The sequence below is a fragment of the Athene cunicularia genome, assembly GCF_003259725.1.
Source record: "Athene cunicularia isolate RWA chromosome 1 unlocalized genomic scaffold, athCun1 chr1_part1, whole genome shotgun sequence".
Classification (NCBI taxonomy): domain Eukaryota; kingdom Metazoa; phylum Chordata; class Aves; order Strigiformes; family Strigidae; genus Athene; species Athene cunicularia.
Window position 1 is genome coordinate 50,143,780 of NW_020799091.1, and position 21,938 is coordinate 50,165,717.

General features: G+C 36.9%; 1 long non-coding RNA gene across 1 annotated transcript; it reads left to right on the plus strand.

The window, feature by feature from the left end:
* The first annotated feature begins 827 nt into the window (after positions 1 to 827).
* Positions 828 to 20,758, plus strand: LOC113484708. The gene is made up of 4 exons (XR_003399265.1): positions 828 to 930; positions 2,291 to 2,292; positions 10,156 to 10,167; positions 20,749 to 20,758. It is a non-coding gene; the product is annotated as an uncharacterized LOC113484708 (long non-coding RNA).
* The last annotated feature ends 1,180 nt before the right edge of the window (positions 20,759 to 21,938 follow it).

A 21,938-nucleotide genomic window follows, 5' to 3' on the forward strand; every position in this document is an offset into this window, starting at 1 on the left:
GGTGTTGTCCATCTCTCTGTAAAGGTATTGGTCCTCATCCAATGTTGGGGGAGGTTTCAATACGATCCCAAGAGTGAGATTAAGACACAAATGAGGTCAAATGCTGTATACTCAAAACAGGTTTTTATTATTAAAAACATGAAGAGGAGTAGCAATAGGACAGAATGGAAGGAAAACACAGAAATAAAGCAAGGATGTGGGATAGGGATGAAAGAATAGTCACCACCATGGATCCAGCGGTGTCCCGTTGGTCCTCAGTCTTCAGTTCTTCGGTGGTGGGTGCACACAGGTCTGGCTTCGATGGTTGGATGCACACTGAGCAAAATTTTCTGCTGCCTTTTTAAGTTCATCTTATCTGCTGATCAGCATATCTGCTTGCCTTTAGTTTTGGAGAGCCTGTCCCAGCAAGTGGGAAATCCTACGCGGTGCCTCCACCCATAGGTGAGGCTTCCAAAGTCCCTGTGAGCGGGTCCAGCCTTATATACCAGAGATGGACAAGCCAGAATAGCTGGCACCTTTGTTTTGAGAGGAAAATTTCTGGTTTCTTTCTCCTGTTGGATTCCACCCAAAGCCTGGCAGGGCTTGGGGGGAGGGGGGGGGGGGGAAAACTTGAGTTCTCAGCCTTGAATAAGGCTGAGAAAAGAAAGTCGGATACATTCCCTCCACACTACTGATTATATTTTGTCTAGGCTCCGTCTTTCACTAGTGAGTTTACATACTTTGTTAATGATTACAGACTGAGTTAGCAGCTTCAGCTTGGGGCCTGTTGTTCAGGCTTCAGTATTTCAATGTTTTAGCACTTTTTACATCAGCATAAGTGTTAACTTAGTACAATACCTACTAGCACAATGGTTTTCAATTATAAAATATACAGGATTCATCTATAGGTCAACTCTGGTTTGGGTCAGTTGTCCAAGCCTTCGCACTTAAGTAATTAATGCATTATTGCTAAATTTATTGTAGTCATGGATGAAATTGACCTTCCCTTAATACAAGTGGCCAAGGTGTGACATATAAATCTAAAACAAATACGTGCTGTCTGCTTGGACGGTAAATATGATAATTTCTCTTCCTTATAAGTAAGTTTTCATACATAAGGTGTGGGTTTTTTTCCCTTTTGAATTTTCAGAGGAAGATTGAATTATGAACTTATCCACCGCATTGATCTGAATTTGATTATTTCCCAGTCCTCATAGTCCCACACAATGGAGGGAAACACATAATTTCTAAGATATGTTTCCTTTTATCTCAGTTTAAGTACTATGAAAAGATCAGGTGACTCATACTTTAAGAGCTTATTCTCCTTCCCCCACCCTACCAAATATTTTTTGTCTACTGACTATGAAGACCAGTGTGACCAGCTACAGGGAACGTGTATTTGGTTATTTGAATTTCATCTTCAGTATTGGGAAAGTATTAAAGTCCTGCAGTTAAGTGAAAAGAATGCCAGTCCTTGTTTTGAAGAAAAAAAAAAAAAAAAAGAAAACCAAATCATATTTATTTTGATCAGCTGGCCCCACAGTTGTAGTTTCTAGAACTATTTAAAACCTGACCTTTTTTTTTCAGCATTTTTTTCAGATATTTATAGCACTGCTTAATAAAGTAAAAGAGGTAACTAAAATTTTAAAGAAAATTACTATATTTGCACATGTGCATCTATGCATGTAATAGTTATTAATGTATTTATAGCTATATATTCAACATGGATTTAGTTTATTAATGTTGAAGTGTCATTTCTGAGTGAGAAGTATTAATTTTATTTGTGTTTCTGTTTGTCTTAAGAAAAAAATATTTTTAGAAATCTTTGAAATTCGGCTAATTTAAAATGAATGTTAATAGAATAGAATGATTATGTTTTACACAAATATAAATCCTGACCTAGTGGGTTTTGTTTTACACTTGCCATGTTATGGATCTTTTGTTTGCTTCTGTAATTCTACGTAATATTTTTTATACAAACATTAAAGTTTTAATATGTACATTAAACTTCATGCCTGTCTAATATACTTTGAAGGGAAAATCCTGCTTCCACCCGTCAGAAGTCTTACAGTATTTTTAACAGTTGTATATTCTTGCATCAAAATAATTTGAGTTTAGCAGCAGACTGCTAATTCGCTTGAATTTGAAAGCTATCATTCCATCAGGAGCACTGTCACTGGAATGAAAAGGACCTTTGCAGTTCTTTAACAGGGAATATGTTTCTTTCACAAGAAGACACTGTCAGCTTAGTTCAGTCTAGTTAGTCAAATAGGCCCAGCTCCACTAGGGGACTTGAAGCTTCAACAGCCAGCAGTAACTAAAATTTACTCCGAGAGCTCTAAGATAACTCACAATGCTGATGTAAGAATTGAGCATGCTGAACAAATAATGCTTGAGGCACTGTGATGTTTAACCCAGACAAAAGGAAATGCTATAAAGAGATGTTTTCTTGCATTGATTTCTAGATGTTTATCTCCTGTTGCAACTAAATGATACTTTATGCCCCTAAGAGCTTTGTTAAACTTAGACCACAGTACAAAACAGTAAAAAAAAAATGGGGTTTGTTACATTAAGTAAGTAGTTTCAATTTGTGTATAAAACCAGGATGCATTTATTAAACAAGGAGGGTTCATTGCCTGTAACTCAAGAACAAAGTTTGTACAGAAATACCAAAGACTTACATATTTGTTATATTTCAGTTTTCTCTTATTTTCCAACATGATTGTTTGTACAGAGCTATAGAACAGCTTAAATCAGTAAGAAATGATGAAATTATTTTTAATATATAATTATTATTCAGAATTAATTGAAAAACACTCTAAAATATAAAACCACAGATTTTGTTAAAAATATGTTCTCTAGTAAAGTTCTTTTTACAGACTGGACACAAGAACCAGGCTCAGAAAAAAGGAGAGGAACCAGACCTGTGAACAGGCAGTTTCAGTAGTACTGAATAACAAATTCTGTCATATGTTACATCTGTATTTATGTGTTCATTTGAAATAATTTCTAGATTTAGGACATTGCAAAATGGGCTGAATGGTAAAACACACAAAAAAATTTAAAATTATTAAATAAATAAATACTCCTGATCAGGTAAATGTTTTGGAACATACACTAATTTCTTCAGAAATCTCTCTAATTATTCTACTAATGTAAGATAAGCAAATGCTTAAATTTGATCAAAATTATCTTTTTTTTTTTTTTTTTTCCTGAAACCTTTGTGGTGTGTAGTATGCCTACATTCCTAAAGATATAGAGACAGTAATTTCTTAGAAGTCAGCTAATGCTTTCTTCTCACTGGAGAAAATTCTGATGGAAATAGCTACTTGAAGTTCATCTTCTTAACATGGGGGAAAAAAAAAAAAATCCTGGAAAAATTCCTCTTTCCTTTCAATAACTTGAAATTGCCTCTTTACGGATGTATATTTCAGAACCAATCAGGACTTTTAAACAATGTGATCTAGACTAGTGAAGGAAATAGAAATAAGAATAGAAAATAGGAAATAGAAATAGAAAAAAGGAAGTGAAAATGAAAAAGAAAGTGAGTAGAAAATTGTAAGTTCATATAATCTTCTGTGAAAGTTCTATATTTATTGGCAAATTAAAAGTAGAAGTATAATTTGGTTGTTGAGTAATCTCATCCATATAATTTTCTATTTTGACTGGACATATCCTTTAACATTAGGTTAGAAAATAAACTCTCTTCATCCAAATGCTTTTATCAAAAATTACACTCCTACTATGCCATGAAGCCAGTTCTTTCCTATAGTCTACAATATATGCTTCTAAGACTTGGTATGTCACTCTAAGTGAAAAGAATGTATTGTAAATTACAGACAAGAGACTGTTCTTAAGCTTAAATTTGTTTTCATTATGTTGCTCTTATTTTCTCTGCATTAACTATGCAAAGTAAGTAATTCTGTAAGGTTGTTGAGTTCTTCTCAATCAATAAACTCTGTATTCTATGTGCAAATTTGAAAGCACAGCAGATGTTGAAGAGTGAAAAAGGTAATACTATAACATAAACTGTAGGTTGGAATTTCTCCTGGTGGTAAATTGTCCCTTGGAGCTTTTACTGGATTTCCATACATCTTTGGTCAATGACCTTAACAACAGTTTACCGATGTACATTATCAGATAATTTAGATCCCAGCTCTCCTCAGTGTTAAATTAGACAAAGACAAAACTTACTTTCCAATCATCGCAAAAGAATAAATTAGACCACATTCTTAAAATTTGCCTGTTAGAAAAATCATGGCATCAAAATTACTTGGGAGATACTTGAATGCCATGTCTGTACAGTGAGGGAAAGATGGACAATTGCTCCAGCTTTGGACTGGAAGACTTCTGATGTGCCAGTCCTGCTTTTTTATACTCCTCTGCTCCTACCATTCAATCTCCGTTGACCTTACTTTATTCTTACAAAGAGAAAGAGGACAACTCTACTTCAGAACTTTCACCTGTCAGATGTGACAAACTATATAGATGAAACAGTCCTCTGAGTTTACTGATCCTCTAGTTTACATATAACAAATTATAACAAATTACCCTTCTCACAAAATGTGTCCTTAATAACACTTTCAAGATGGAAAATGTTTTGAAACCTTGAAAATGACATCTTCTAATGCCAAATTTAATAAAGCTGGTATGCCTACCTTATAATCATAGAAAATAATTAAGTTAATTGTAGTACCTGAACTAATTAGTTCCAAGTCTCTCTCTTATTATTTATAAAACTTTCATGACATGCTTTTAAATGAAATAAAATAGTAAGGGCTCAGCCTAATTTTCTATATTATATATTGTGTTTTGTTGGGTTTGTCATAAATGCATATATAGCCATTTAATTAAATAATAGGTTTTCTTTCCAAAGTTAGATGTGTTTGCAAGTCGTCTTCTTGCTCTGTGATCTATTTTTCTATAATATCGCTAGATAAAAAACAAAAAAGTTTCTTCTTAAAAAAAAAATAATCTAAGAACACTAAATATCTGAATATTTCTGAATACATTCCATGTAAAATAACTCTCTTTTATAATATGTGCATGAAAAGAATTTTTGTGCAATATAATTTTGGCCAAATGTGGGGAAATTTTTGCATTTGTTGCACTATGGCGTTATATTTTTAATGTGATAGCCATATTATAAGTGGATGGCAGCACCATAAGGAGAGTTAGTAAAGAAATCTCTGTCTCAAATCTTTATATTATTATGCAGTATATTGTTTTTCAGTCTATCTGTTTTCTGTGAATTTACAAGGGTCTAGTGTACTACTCTGTGAAAGACAACTAGGCAAAAAAAGATGTTGTCTTATGAGTAAGGCAGTAGAAGACTATATAAAGGTACCATATTCAAAAATGAAATTAAGGATTCTGTGATCAAGAAACCTCTTGAAGAATGATAACAATCAATTAATCAACCAAAGAGCAGTGTGTTTAAATACTGGAACAGGGAACATGATTAAAAATAAATCAGTATTAGTAGGTAAAGTCTTGAATACTTATTAAAACTTTTTTGACTAGCCTGATAATATGATGGAAAATTCTAGATGAGCCTAAAGTATAAGAATATACGTGGCATTTCTGTAAACATCTGTACCTTAAATATCACTTAATGATACATTTGTGAGTGTTGTCACTGCAAAAACAAGACAGAAAATTTTATTATTAATATGTATGATGTATATGCAGACTTGATAAATATCTTATTTCCCTAATGAAAAAAACTTGAATGTTACATTTCAATCAACTGTTCTCTATGTCTGTTTACAGTTGATCAGAAATTAGTTTTTAAAAAATAGAATATATCAATTCTCTGAATACAGTTTAAGCATCAAATTATTTTGATTAAAAACAAGTGTATCCCCGTTTTCACTCCTACCATGAGTCCCACATATTTGCTGGAAATAAATTAATCATCATGTTACTAATGGGCTGTTTTAAGTAAACATTATCAGTAAATTACTGAAAAGTATATTTTTTAAGAAAGAAGACATTTTTCAGGATCACGTGCATTCTTCAGGAGTGTAAATGGATGAAAAACAATGTTTCAAAATTTATTTTCCCATTTTTCACCAATAAAATATTGTTGTCCCTCACAAAATACTGTACTTTTTTAGAGAATTAGCTTGTAGCCTATTAACAAAGACCTTTTATTTATTTATTGATTTATAAAATTAAAAAGAAAGAAATGAAAGAAAGGAAAAAAAGGAAGGAAGGAAGGAAGAGAGAGAGAAAGTGAGAAAGAAAGAAAGTGAGAAAGAAAGAAAGTGAGAAAGAAAGAAAGAAAGAAAGAAAGAAAGAAAGAAAGAAAGAAAGAAAGAAAGAAAGAAAGAAAGAAAGAAAGAAAGAAAGAAAGAAAGAAAGAAAGAAAGAAAGAAAGAAAAGCACGCTTAACAGAGAATAATATACTATTAGAGTATATTATATAGTATATTGTAGAAAACAATATACACTATCCTTCCATGTACAGGTTGTAATGCAAATTTGGAGCTGTAGAGGTCAGAAAGAATTCCTGTTACACACAGCAGTACAGAGATTCCCTTGGTCTACTGAGGTAGTACATCTGCAGAGTTCAGAAGAGGGCCTTGGACAAACAGGTCAGGTTCTGGCACACAACTGCAGCTCTAGTTCTGGTTTTTGGCTTAGATAACGAGCTCAGACTAAATCACAGAATCACAGAATTGTCTAGGTAGGAAAAGAACTTGAAGATCATCCAGTCCAAACATTAACCTAGCACTGACAGTTCCCAACTCCCCCAGATCCCTCAGCGCTATGTCGACCCAACTCTTAAACACCTCCAGGGGTGGGGATTCCACCACCTCCCTGGGCAGCACATTCCAACACCTAACAACCCCTTCTGTAAAGAAATACTTCCTAATATCCAGTCTGAACTTTCCCTGGGGCAACTTGAGGCCATTCCCTATTGTCCTTTCTACTAGGCTAAAGAGACTCATCCCCAGGTCTCTGCAACCTCCTTTCAGGTAGCTGCAGAGGGCGATGAGGTCTCCCCTCAGCCTCCTCTTCTCCAGACTAAACACCCCCAGTTCCCTCGGCTGCTCCTCATACGACCTGTGCTCCAGACCCTGCACCAGCTCCGTTGCCCTTCTCTGGACACGCTCGAGTCATTCAATGTCCTTTCCGTAGTGAGGGGCCCAAAACTGAACACAGGAATCGAGGGGCGGCCTCACCAGTGCCGAGGACAGGGGTCAGATCCCTTCCCTGTCCCTGCTGGCCACATAAGCAGCCAGTTTCACCAGGAGAATGCTATGAGAAACAGTGCCACAGGCCTTACTAAAGTCAAGGTAAACATAAACATAAATAGCATATACGCTCTCAGTATGATCTAAAGATATCACAGTCTTTTCTTATTTAGGTCCTATAGTTGAATTATTTCAGAAACTGAGCCTCTCTGTGTAACACTGTACTAACTTTGCATAGCACTATGTTGGCATAGATATATAGTGAGCTATAAGGCAAAATTACATTTACCCATAGGACTACAATAGACCTGATTCATATGCTACACCCATGTGATAAAGTAAAATAAAACCTATCTAGATTCTAATAAATTGAAGACTGACAGGCAGTTTCTAGGATTGCAAGGCTACTCTTTGTCTAATTATATCACTGGAAAAGAGCCGTAGAACATATTTAGCTCATGCTAACATGCATTGTCCCAAACATCCCTCTGGGAGTAGTTCAGGATTTAACAGAGGATGGAGACTACTGTTTAAAGGGTTGCTGCTGTGCTATCTTGTTTTGCAGAGTAAGAGAGTTTAATAATGGACTGCTTGAGTAATCTGAACTCGGGGCTAGGAAGTGTCAGGAATTTATTTTTATAGATGAAAATGGAGTTATGTCTTTGAAAGAAATCCTGGCAGAGATGATAATTTTCCCAGTGTTTAGGACTGTGTCATGTACGGGTGGTTTCAGTAAGCAGTTACCTCTAGCAAGTTTTGCCCATGCTGCTTCTGCTGCCTCTGCTTCTCCCCACCCTGTTTGCTTCCTATCTCTGAAGTGTTGTGACTTTGTCATTATTCTTCTGTTAAGGCTCTCCCTTTTGATAGTTGAAGGAAAAACAAGTGAGAACACATAGGGGACCCAATGAACCACTAATGTGCTCCATGATAGCTCAAAACCTTATAGAGACAAATGCTGAAAAAAATAAAGGGCAAGTTTCCCACTGTTTATTTCATTCTGAATCTCTCTTATAGGATGTGAAAGGGCCATATGGTTCCCTTCATCCAGTTTCAGTGGAAAGAAGATGATACAGGAATTCATAAAGCCCATGTAATTAATAGTAATATGTACACTTAAAATGTCAGAGTGGCCCTGGCCGAGTGCATTTGGATTTCAGTACATGATTGCTCTCCCACTTACAATACTGAATCTCCAAGGTGACAGTGTATGTGCATATGCTTGTGGGTGTATTACATTTTCCTTGCATCTAGTATGAAGAAAAGCAAACAATCTGTAAAGACAAACGTTTCCTTATTTTTTCGTATGTGGGAAGTGAGCAAACTGGAACATCATGTTCTTGTGCTCAGATCTATGTAAATGGAAAAAAAAAAAAAAAAAAAGAAAAGGAATAAGAAGTAGAAACCACTCTGTTTTGAATTAGTCTTGGCATTTAGAGAAGATGCTGGGGCAGCTGCTACAGGAAACCAGGCAGGAACAGTTAAGCTATTGTGTAAAAAGAAGAAAATGACTGCTAGTTAAAAAATGCAAAGCCATAGTCATTGGTAATATACATGGAAATGTGTTTGGCAACAACTGCAGAACCAGGGACAGAATGCAGATGGCGAAATGGCAGTGTTAGCAGCATCTTCTCCCACTGTGATCTCTAGGGCAAAACATATTTTTGAGATTCATGCCTTGTACCCATATTGTTAAGGGAGTTCATGTTCTGAGATTGCCGCTGTAGCTTGAATTGGACAGTAATGCTACCATTTATTATAATATGTATATAAAATACATAAATAACACACAATGATAATGTCCAATGATTAAATGGATATGAAATATGTATTATTTTTTTAGTTCGTAACTATATATAACTAAAATGATATGAGTTCCTTCCATTAACTATTCAGGAGAGCTGAAGGTGACAAATTGAGACACAGACATCTGCAGTTTATGTAGATGATGCTCAAGCAAAATGTCATTACCTAAATAAACCTTATTACATCCAATTTTCAGATGCATCCACACTGGAGGATATGTTGCAAATAGTAAGCACTTATGGTAAAAGTGACCATTTCTTAGACTGTTCTGGAAAAGACTGAAAACACACCACTTGGTGCTTTGACACAAAGTTTAAAATCAAAGTCCAAAACAACTCCACAAGGTACGTGAAATTCTTTCCAACAAAAACTCAATTCGTTGTCAAATAGATCCCAACGGATTTAAATTAATGTATTGAAACCAATTTATTATGAAAGCAGGAATTAAATGTCTTCACCACAATCTTACAGTAAGAAAACATACACAATGCAAACTGCTGTACCATGCTGTGTAACTGAAGAGTATAACGTTCAGCAAAACATAGAAGACTGAAGACTGTAAGAATCGATATTTCTTACATCATGGAAAGAAGTAACACAAGATCCAAAAATAAGTATTAAGTACACTGGGATTTAGGCTGAAACAAAATCTTCCTTCAACTTTCATCTCTCTTGAGAGTGTCACGGTGGAAACCTGTGAAGGCATATCACTTCTGTACCTCAAGCATTTGGGGTAGGATTCATACCACTTGACAATTGTCTGAAAATTAAGCACCTAGATTAAGCAAGTGTCTCCTTACATAACCAATAAAGGCACATAGGTACCTTCAGAGCATGATTCATTTAATCTTAAAATGAGATTCGGTGTTAGACAGCAAGTACTACCTGTGGCTTCACATGGAATTCTTCTTTTATCATGTGTCTATGGTACACCAAAACAACATTGCCCAGCTGGTTATGCAAAGCCTACCAATCTGTGTGTATCATCCCCTTCATGTGATCAAGTTATTTGTTGCAGAAATCAAAATATCATGTTGTCTTCTAGTGTGACATGATCCATCAACAAAATTTTCAAAAGCCTTTCTGTAGTTTATAAATATAAACACACACAGACAAAACCACACATAGCCATCCATACACAAGTTACTCATTCCTAGTTACAGAGTTGCAGCAGTAATTGGGAGTCCTGTCCCAATTATATGATTAGAATTTGTACACACACATCAGTTGCTTCTAAGTGTTGGAAGAGTGTTCTCATAAGGTTTTGTTTCTGTTCACCTTGCATATAATTCTAAAGCCTTTGTTTGCTCAAACAAGCAGCTTCCTCCCACCTCTCTGCCCTTTAGATATGATCTGAGTTGCAGGATTATTTTTGCTTCTCCTTTCACCTTTATTTGCAGATTCAGCATTCCACCAGCTTGATATCCTTGAGCAATACCAGTCATTTGGCTCTTCACCTTTTTAGTCAGCCAGTCCCTGGAAAGTTTTCACATAATTTTTTTATAATTTAGTGTTATGTTTCATCACATATTTAGCACTTTTTTTTGGTTGTTGTTGTTCTTCAGCCATTTATTCTGGCAATGATTCTCATAGCAAACAAACACATTAATTCCCCCAAGCTTTTGTTTGTTTTTATGAAATAACACTTCATATGATAATGACAAACTTATTTTCTATCACATGACCAAAAGAAAGGGACTGCCTAACACATGATTGTGTCTGCCTTCATTATCTGACTACATATGCATGTAGTGCACTACATATGCATGTAGTGCATGTAGTGACTGACACACCTCTGGGTGTGTCAGTCACTGCACATTCAGCCAGGGTTACAGCATTTTGATTGAGAGGAAGAGGCAGTGAGGCAATCAGGAAAAAAAAAAAAAAAAGAAAAAAAAAAAATCCAACTTTTGATAATTTCTATATGTGATGTTTAACTGCTTCACATAGAAAGGAGAATATTCACAAAAATTATCTGAACTGTTCTATTACACATTCCATATCCGAATATGCCAAATATACCAAATATGCCAAAAGGCATTTTTGTGGGAATTTGGGATTTGAATTTTCATATATAAATATATAAGGGATATATATCAGTATATTGTATATTGAATACTGTATATATCAGTATATTGTATACAGTATATTGAACCTCAGACTTTCATTTCTTCTGTTGAGGAAAGGAGCAAAAGATAGAGGATAAACAAATGAGATAATATTCTTCTGATCTTCTGATTAAGGAACAGTCTTTAGGAGAAAATCCATAGTTTATTTTATCTTTTCTTCAGAGGACAGAGTAAAATAGTTGGCATAGTACAGTCTGTGAAGTTATTCACAACAAAGATATAGACGGACTAATGAAAAGGAGGGAACAAAAAAGACTTTACCTTAGACAACAGAACCATTTTTTTTTCCATTTTTCTATCTTATTTTCTAATGATTTTCCTACAGTTGTTACATTATTTTCTTCCATCAGAATAATTGCAAGAAAATATTCTGACACACTGAACTGTACATCTATGTTTTTACCCCTTTCTATTACAAATATTTAGCTTTACACATTTGCATTTATACTACTGAATATCTGTCTATGTAAAATTGTAAGACTGTACTGAAAAAGTACCATACGTACCATCCTACCAATATAAGAGAAGGATATGTTCAAATAAATTTATTCATTTATTTTCCTTTGTTTTAACTCATCAAGGAGAGTGAAGAAGACACAGTATCTGGCTATGCCCAGAGGGTAGAAATCAACAGATCAAAGTCCATTTGGAGGCTAGTAACTAGTGGTGAACTCCAGGGGTCAATACTGGGTCCAATCCTGTTCAACATCATCCTTACTGACCTGGAAGATGGGGCAAAATGTACCCTCAGCATATTTGCTCATGGCTGAGTGGCTGACTGTACTAGTTTTGGCAAGGATAGAGTAAAATTTCCTTGGGCTGGGAGAGAGTACAGCTGAAGGGCCAGGCCCAGGTTGGCCACTGGACTATTCCATATCATGTGATCTTTTTTTAAAATTCATTTTATGAATTGTTCCTTTATTGTCCCTCCCATATTTTAGCAGAAAGGGGGGAAAAGAAGTAAGTGATTGGCTGAGTGGTGATTGGCTACTGACTGAGTTCAAACCATGACAGTCCTTTTCGGTGCCCAGCATGGGGCTGTGTTTCCACCCCGGGGGCAGTCAATTCCAGGTGTATTGGACACCCCTCCAGGTAAAAGCAAACTGTGGCCTGCATTCTGCTGACAGAGTGATGGAGAAAAATGCATTGGCAATATCAGTCGTGGCATAGCAATTGGCTGCCTTTGCATCAAGTTCATACTGAAGTTTTAGCATGTCTGGCACGGCAGCATTCAGCAGTGGTGTGAATTCATTCAAGCCATGATAGTCCACTGTCAATCTTCAATTTCCATTAGACTTTCGCACTGGCCATATGGGGATGTCAACGGGGAAGCACCTCTTGCTGATAACTCCTTGGCTCTCTAGTTGATGAATCAGTTTATGGATAGGGATTACAGCTTCTCAGTTGGTGCGGTATTGCTGCTGGTGCATGGCTATAGTGGCAGTTGGCACTCGTTGTTCTTCAGCCCTCAGCAATCCCACAACAGAAGGATCCTCTGAGAGACCAGGCAACACAGACAGCTGTTTAATCCCTTCTGTTTCCAAGGCAGCTATACCAAAAGCCCACCAATACTCTTTTGGGTCCTTAAAACACCCTCTTCTGAGATAATCTCTAACAAGAATACATGGAGCGTCTGGGCCAGTCACAACGGGGTGTTTTTCCCACTCTTTTCCACTTAGGGTCACCTCGGCCTCCAATACAATCAACTGTTGAGACTCCCTGACACTCCTGAAATACAAATGGGTTCTGCCCCTTTAAAATATGGTGGCATAAGGGTGCATTGAGCATTAGTGTCCACTGAAGCCTTACACTGCTGGGGGTCAGATGTGCCAGGCCATCGAATCCACGTGGGCCAATAAATTCGATTGTCCCTGTCCCCTACCTGGCTGGAGGCAGAGCCCCTCTAATGTTGATCATATTACCTGCTATAGACAAATGGGTCAGTGTGGTGCGCACAGGTTTCAGCCTCATCTTGATCACTCACTTCTTGTGAATACAAATCAGAAGTTTTCCTCATAGGATCATGAACAAAGTCGACCTTTCTAATCTGTTTGGGCACTTGAAACTGGAAATGGAGCAGCATTTCTCCTAAAAGAACCCCGTTTTGTACTCACTCTTCCTTCCAACTCACATACCTGCTCTTCTGGGAGGTAGGTAGTTTTTCTATCCCATTTCTTCATGTCTTCTCCATGGTCACACAGGCGATCCCACAGCCCCCCGTAGTCTATACCAGTTCTCTCGAGTAGAGAAATGACCGCTCCTAATAGCCAAGATTCTAGTCTGTGCAGGTGGGGAGTAGGACATGTCCTCTTTAAATTGCTGGAATTCTTGAGATAATTTCTCCACAGCCATAACAAGGAAGGAAGAGAGACTTTCTTTGCATTGTTGTAGTCAGTGAGCAAATTTATGCACTGTTGGTACCTCCTCATCTCTCCAGTCCCTTAGTGCTACTGCACTAGCATATATCGATGCCGTGCTCCATACAAACTTCCTCAACATGGGCCGGGTGCATTGGACTTCATCTGGATCTGTGGGTAGCTGTGCATTATCTGGGTCATAATAAGACATCTCCTGCACAGCTAACTCCCTCAAGTACTGAACACCTCTCTCCATAGTGGTTCACTTACTTGGATGACACACAAAATCTTCCTTGAAGGGATACCTCTCCCTCACAGTTGACAGAAGCCACCTCCGGAGACTGAGATTTTGTGTCTCCTTCCCAATGGCTTTGTCGATGCCCCCTTCCCTAGACAGGGATCCCAGCTGCCTGACCTCCCTACACTCTAATTCCATGCCATTGGCCCCACTATCCCAGCACCTGGGCAGCCAGGTGATGAGTTGCTCACCTGGATGGCAGCTGAAATCTTTTCACATGTCTCACAGCTCACTCAGGGGTAAGTATTGGGTGACTCTCACTGGCTCTGCATCCTCCTCCTCCTCCTCCTGTTCTCATGATGGGCCTGGTACATCATCACCCTGTACACTGTGAGGGGATTTTCTGGTGTATTTCTTCTTCTGCATGGGAGCAACTGACACCGTCATGGGTTGGTTCTCTGGTCCAGCTGCAGCACCTGTCCTCGGGGTTGTAGTGGCTGCAGTTTCTGTTACTTGGTTACCAGATCCAGATCCCTTCTCTTCCTCTTGAGGGTGCTGAACAATGTTTAATAGTGCTTGGTAAGCATGGGTTACACCCCAGCATGTTGCACTGAGCTGTGCCTCTGTGGAATTACCCAGATGGCAATTTTTTTTTCCAAGTATTTTACTAGTTCCTCAGGATTCTGTACCTGTGCAAGAGTGAAGTTACACTAGAGGTGCCTGCTGTTCTAGGTACTTGCCCATGTTACTCCACAGCCCCAGCCACTCATAATGCTCCAACCTTGGGGTAGATTTCCAGGAGATACTCTTAAATAGTTGATTAACCCTGAACAAAACTTTTAGCAATGTGCAGAAAAACACCAACTCCTAGCAGTAAGATGACCATGTTAATGTCAACATTCCAAGGATATTTGAAATTCCTGAATTTCTCAAACACAATCGTAAATAGCCCAGGGCTGATGACTGCACCCTATCATAGATGAGCATCATATAGTACAACAGAAACAAAATCTTAACCCAACTCTCAGGGACTGTGAGCAAAAGCATGGGAAATACATATTGCATATGAGGTGATAAAATCTTAAGGAGCCAAGCAACCAACATTATTATCCATTCTATTGTTATCTCAAACCTCAGGCCCCACGTTGGGCACCAAAATCTGCTGTGGTTTTAACTCAGATGGTACCCAATCATCACGTAGCCAGTTGATTACCTCCCTCCAAACTCCCCCTCCCCTGTGAAATAGGGGAGGGACAAAAAAAGAAATTCATAGGGTGAATTAAAAAAGAATTAGTAATAATAACAAAAATTATTAGTAACAATACTCAGTCCAAAATGGGTAAAAATGCAGTAGTGGCTTACTGAGTGCAACAAGAGCTACTCAGCCTGACCCCTGTAGGAGTGATCCAACTGCATCAGAAAATCCTGCCACGCGATCCAGAAACCGCAATAGGTAGTGAGAAAGCACACGTCTGCCTATATACTGAGCATGATGTCACATGATATGGAATAGTCTGATGACCAATCTGGACCCGGCCCTCTAGCTGTGCTCTTTCGCAGCCCAAGGAAAGTTAACTCGATCCTGGGTGTGTTGGTTCAGGCCCTGCCGGGACCAGAGACTACATTGACGTTGCCCCTTCCCCACCCTCAGCCGGTCGGGCTGGAAGTGAGGCACAAATCCCGGGTTAAAATAAGAAGAAATTTAATACAACAGTGTGATAAACAATCTGAACAACAACAGTAGCAATGATAGCAACAGTAAACAGTAATAACAGTAAACAAGACAAAAGATATACAGAGAAATACCGCAATGGATACGGACAGACCCGTGCTTTCCTCGACCAAAACCACAAGGAAACCAGTTCCCGCGCTGCCGCACCCGGACCTGACGTCAACATGGTATGAATAACTCAGATGGAGATCCCTTCCCCCTCTCTTTCATAATCCTATCCCAGCTGAACCAGGACACTGGGCAAAACCAGGACACTTATGTGTAGCTGTGAAGAGTTATTTTAGATTTTATAGTCAATGAAACAACCTTGGGAACTTTCAGACACGTTTACCCTCATAGACTCACATGTATTCAGCCTTTGTTCCTGACGCATTCTTTACTTTCTTGAAATCTCATCAGTAGTCATTAATAATCTTCATATAGATATCTGCTCCTTTAGACATCCCTGTACAATGAATATATTCTATGCAGTAGGTCCCATTGCGTGCTTTTCAATTCAATATTAGGAACAGAGCAATTAAGATGAATCATATGAGACCCTTATTACCATGGATACCTGCAAAATACCTTTTGAGTTAGTCTTAAAGCAGAATGAAGTGTCTTGAAAAATAATGCCCTTGTCTGAATGACTTGGTTAAATTTTAATTGCCAATTGCATGTATTACGAAAATATGCCAGTTTATTGTCTTCAACTTGCTCACATACATGAGACTCAACCCTTGCGCAGCATATGTATGCATACTAGCCCCACTTACATCTGTCATATGTGGCAGGGCATTCGTTGTGCATTTGCCTGTAGCTCTCTCTGTACCAGATGTATACAAGGATTGCTGCATGCAAGTTCACCCAAAGAATATGTCTTATATCAGGCTGTTTGAATTTTTTTTTGCAAATTTGTGATGTTGTTTTTTGTTTCTTTAACTGATGGTAGTAGGCTGTTACAGAGTTGAAGTTACATATGGGATTACCAAAAACCTGAAATGTGTCCTCTTGCTTCTTGAAGCTCTGAACTTATCAGACCTCTGTAATTGCTTTCTCAAGCAATCGACACATGAGTGTCAAGGTACAGACTTTCTGACATGCGATGATCTGTGATGCCATAAATTATATGACCTTATATTATCTTGTTCTGAAGTCTGCAAATTAAGGTGTTAAACTCTGCTAGAATTCAAAGCATGTGGCAAAATTTTCCACTTATTCCACTCTGTATATATCATTCTTATGTGTAAAGAAACAAAGGAAGGAATTAAAGGGAGTAAGAAATATTTGAAGGGGACAAAATATCAAAAAAAAACTCACCAAAGACAGCAGCACATTAATTATTTATTTATTTATCTATTTATTTATTTATTTATTTAAATATGAGGCATCTGGGTGAAGAATAATGATGTTTTTAATCTTTGGTTCCACCAGACACAGAAAGAAGTCAATTTGCTATTCTTGTTTTCTTCTGGCTTCCCTAAAGTATTCAACTCTCAGACCAGTCATTATGAGCCTTGTAATTAAATTGCCTTGGAATGAATATCTCTGTTAAGAAGTTGTTTGTGGACATTGCTTTCTACAGAGCTTTCTTCTTCACAAAACATGTTAAACTTGTACCGGGTTTCCATGATTCCACTTTGCCACAAAATTTAGAATGTCTATATTATTTAAGAAAAAGCTAAGTGTACAGCTCTGATCGGCAGTGCGCTTTTATTCATTCTTAGCCAAACAGCCATATTAAGGTGAACATTTCCTGAAAAAGGAAAGCATTTCAACCTCTTAACCACCCCTATATTTACACTCTAATAACAGTCCACATAAATTGTATTACTTCACAAGCCCCAAGTATTACAGCTTTATGCGACTTCATTTCCTTTCTCACCACTGATGAGTGTAGAAGTATTGACTAAGGAAGTTAATTAAGAGCAGATTTTCTAATGATTTTAATATGCAATAAAAGACAGTAAATTATAAAAAAACTGTAGATAAAGAATGCACATCCAGCTCATGGCAATAGAGATCTCATGGTATGTAGCCTTCCAAGAAATGTATTTAACTTGCTGCTGAGTGGAAGATATCTTTTCCCCCTACTTCTTTCTCAAGAAGCAGCTGATCATTTTAAAACAAAGTAGAGAAGGTAAGTGAACCTCTCATCTTCATAGTTAATCAGCTAGGAAGCAACATGGAAGTGTAATCTTTTTTCTTTCCATAAACCCTCCTATAAGCTCCCCTGCACCAGGGTTTAACTCCCTGTGGATTTTAGCTTTTTTAATTAACACTTTTCAGTAGATATAATGAAACATGCTTAGACTGGTTTACAGAGATACCTAAAAGAAAGATTTTGTCAAAGTTTCTGGTCTCTCTGATAGTACTGGTGACAACTGTGAATGACACTGGAAGTGATGAATGAATGATTATGCTGTTACTTCCCGACAGGGAAATGAGAAAAACACTTGAAATTAATGTGTCTTAGATAAATCCTACCGAAGTCCATCTGAATTTCAGTCTTTTGACTCAGAATCTATTTGGAATTAACATGATAAAGAAATGAACTCAACAGAGCTATGGTTGTTTAATACTCCTTAGTCATCTGACACCTGAAAATCAGCAATCTCCTTTTGCAATCTGGAAGGAGAGATTACCATTATGGACATAAATATGAAATAAATGAAACAACAGAGGATACACATGAATAAAATTTTGATTTCATTTTGCCTATATATAGAGGCTTTGTTCTTATCAAAATAGAGTTGTCTGGTGTTATTCAAGATACACTGGGGTAACCTTCCTGGTCTCCTGAAGTGGGTCCAGACAGATGTGGTTTTCCCATATTTCCTTGTCCCACATCTGTTAGCTCTTTTATGGATGTATTATGTTGGTCATGGCATCTGAAATAATAAAAATATGTATGTTTAACACCCTTTTTGTTGCTAAAGTCATTTCATATTCAATGCATTCAGTTCAATCTATGTGGTAGTGTGAGATTCAGCTGCTTAAATATAGGCATCCATTGATATTTCAGACAACTTAAATTTTCTAAAAGGCTGGAAGCCTTTTATTATTTACAGTAGACATGTGATGCTGTGTTGATCTTTGCAAGAAGTGAAACATGAAAGGTGAAAGAATGGAATCTTTATGATATCTATGCACAATTCATAAAATGTGAAAACATGCCCTCCATCTCTATCTTCCATTAAAAATTAAAATAATTATTATAAAAATTTGCTGTGAATATATTTATTCACATCAGTCTCAAGATTTACCAGATTTCTAGAATATCTACTTTTAAAAGGGCTAAATTATTTTAAATTTATTAATTCTGAAACTACACTTTTCACTACCAAAAGCCATGTAGGCTTCATTAAACTAGAAAGACAGAGGTGAATATGTTTAAGCAATTGTGAAAGTAACTGTTTAAGGGAAATTTGTGAGAAAGCATAATTTTAAATTGGAATTTTATGTGTTTGTGAGATTTATTATTTTTCAAAACATTAAGTAATATAAGAGATTACTAGGGCAGAATTTAAAAAATCATCAACATGTGAGTATAATACAAGAAGTAAGTACTTTTTGTGGCTGTGGACAAGGCTTAGTTTTAACAAGATATGCTCTATGAATTATAATTATACCTACTGAGTTAGAGTTGATAGTTTGTGTAACCTGTGAAACCTGTGGCAACTCTCTCCAACTATTAAAAAATAATCCAGTGACGACTTCTTATTTATCTCACATTAATTTCATAAAAAACGTATCAACACAATAACAGGAGTTAGATGTAAAATTAAAAAAATCAATAAAGAACTCATACAGTTCCACTGTAAGATGGAACCTGCTGTAGTGTGGGCTCCTCTCCACGGGTCCACGGGTCCTGCCAGGATCTTACTCCAGCATAGGCTTCCCACAACATCACAAGCTCCTTTGGGCATCCACCTACTTCAACGTGCGGTCCTCCACAGGCTGCCGGTGGATATCTGCTTCACCGTTAACCTCCATGGGCTGCAGGGACACAACCTGCCTCGCCAGGGGCTTCACCACTGGCTGCAGAAGAATCTCTGCTCTGGCACCTGGAACACCTCCTCCTCCTGCTTCACTGACCTTAGTGTCTGCACAGTTTTATTCTCTCATATATTCTTAGTCCTCTCTCCCAGGTGCTGCTGGGCAGCAGTTTTTATCCCTTCTTAAATATGCTATCACAGAGGCACTACCAGTTTCACTGATTGGCTTGACCTTGGTCAGAGGTGGGTCTGTGTTATTCCAGATGGATCTGGCTCTAACAGACATAGTGGCAGCTTCTGGTGTCATCTCAGAGCAGCCACCCATGCAGTGCTGCCCCCACACTAACAAAATCTTCCTACATAAAGCCAATACAGTAAAAAGTAGAGTGCATCAGAAACAGGGGAAAAAAATTATATATATATATATATATATATATATATATATATATATATATTTAGTCAATTTAGCAAGATATTGTTGTAAAACATATTTATGGGGTTTTTTACTGACAAAGAATCTGGAAAGTAACACAAATTTGAAATGTGTTCCAGTGGTTTTCACTGGAAACATGGAACTGTTGTTATATTTTATGATTGCATATTTTACCTTAAATTCAACCTTTAAAATTTTCTGAAACTAGCTAAGTTTTGTCTGAAACTATACAAAGCTATAACACATTCAATGAATCACAGTGGAACAGAATCTCTGGGCTTACTTTGGCTTATAGTTGATAAATAATAGAATCTGAGATAATATTGTTTGCAGCATCAAAAATCAAAGACTAATATATTAAAAACAGCAGCATTGCACTGATTTATATTTACAAACTGAAATCTGCCTGAATTGAATAAGATGTGTATTAATCATTAGTGACAATATTACTGGTCTTTTAGTCTGGGGTTTTCTCAGTTCCATTTGTAAATTGTTTATGTGTTGAATGAAGCATTCTGCCAACAATTTCAATATGATTTTCCTGAGCTGATGCACCTTTGCTAATTCTTTATATTTTTTACTTATAATAAGCAAAGAAATACCAAGTAATAAAATTTTTGTAACGGGCATATTCTTGCATTATCAAGGTTGACTAGCTGCCATAATAGGGTAAAAAATTATAGACTACAGCAGTTGCAGATCAGTACAATATGTTTACAACAACTTCTGCTGAGATACTAAAATTGCTATGAATATTTTCATATTAATTTTTCTAAAAATGCAACTTCTCAAATATCTAAAATGCTAGCACTTCCGACAAAATGATGACCTTTCAATTATGAGTAAATAAATATTTTCTATTTTCTTAACTTTTAAGAGCTTGAGGACTAGTATGAAGACAACTTGCAGAAAGAGGACCATAGTTCAAAAAGGTGAAAATAAAGTCATATTTCAAGACAGCTGCAGGTCTGATGACTCCTTGAAGAATATGTATTAAGTTCTCAAAAAGTCAAGAACTTGAGTCATCAGCAAACGTCAACAGATCCTATTCAGAATATGCTGTTTGGAAACTATTACCTAGACAGAATTTTATTTTTCAAGGTATGAAAATGTTAGTAGCATCTCAGTTACTGTTTCTGAATAACTCCTTCTTTCTTCTTATAATTCTTAACCAATAACATTTAGATCAATTCTCATAATGAAGGAGTTTTCTTGATGAAGAGAAGACACATCTATGTTTATATTACAAAACCAGAGACTATAATCATAATGTATCAGAGCATTTTTTGATACTACAAGGTCATAGAAGATCATGAATTCCAGTGGCTGTCTAAACTACAGATAAACATGCAACAAGCTTATCTCATTGCAATTTGAATAAAATTTTGAATAAAATTTCATCTAGCATATGGTCCCAGCAACTCCCAGCTGGCACATGGTCCTTTGCACAGTCTGCAGCAGCCCCTGGTGGGTTAACACTGGGCAGCAAATCAAAGATCCATTTCTACCAGACACTCAACTGCTGAAGTTCAATGCATCAAAAGCTGTATGAGTAAGACTCAAAAAGTTCAGTGGTAATGAGGAAGAAAAAGTAGTTGCATCAAAGGCACAAAAATATTCATGCTATCTATCTGGGAAATTAATCTATTCTTTATAATCAGAAATTAGATAAATTCTTGAGTAAGTATTAAGGGTAAAAATGAAGAGTTGTACAGTGACTTAGTGACATAAACACCTATCTGATCTTTTGCCACACCTTTCTCCTTAAGACCTTAGCAAAGTGAATGAATGAGGGTGGGCAAGGGGGCAAAGATGTAGGGAGCAAAACTTCATTGATTGGATAAAGGTTGTCCACCCATCCCTAATGATTTCTATATTCCTCATGCTTTTAATAGATAGTGATACCAAGGAATTTTTTACTGTTACAGATTATCTACATGATATGGAAGATTTAAGAACGTTCTTCAAAATTTTGTGAACAGTCCTTTGTAGGCAAAATGGAAGAAGTAAAATCCCAAATTTGAAGATGCAAATTGTTATGTTAATGTTGTTCATGTCTCTTTCAATTTGAAACAAAATACATCTCTT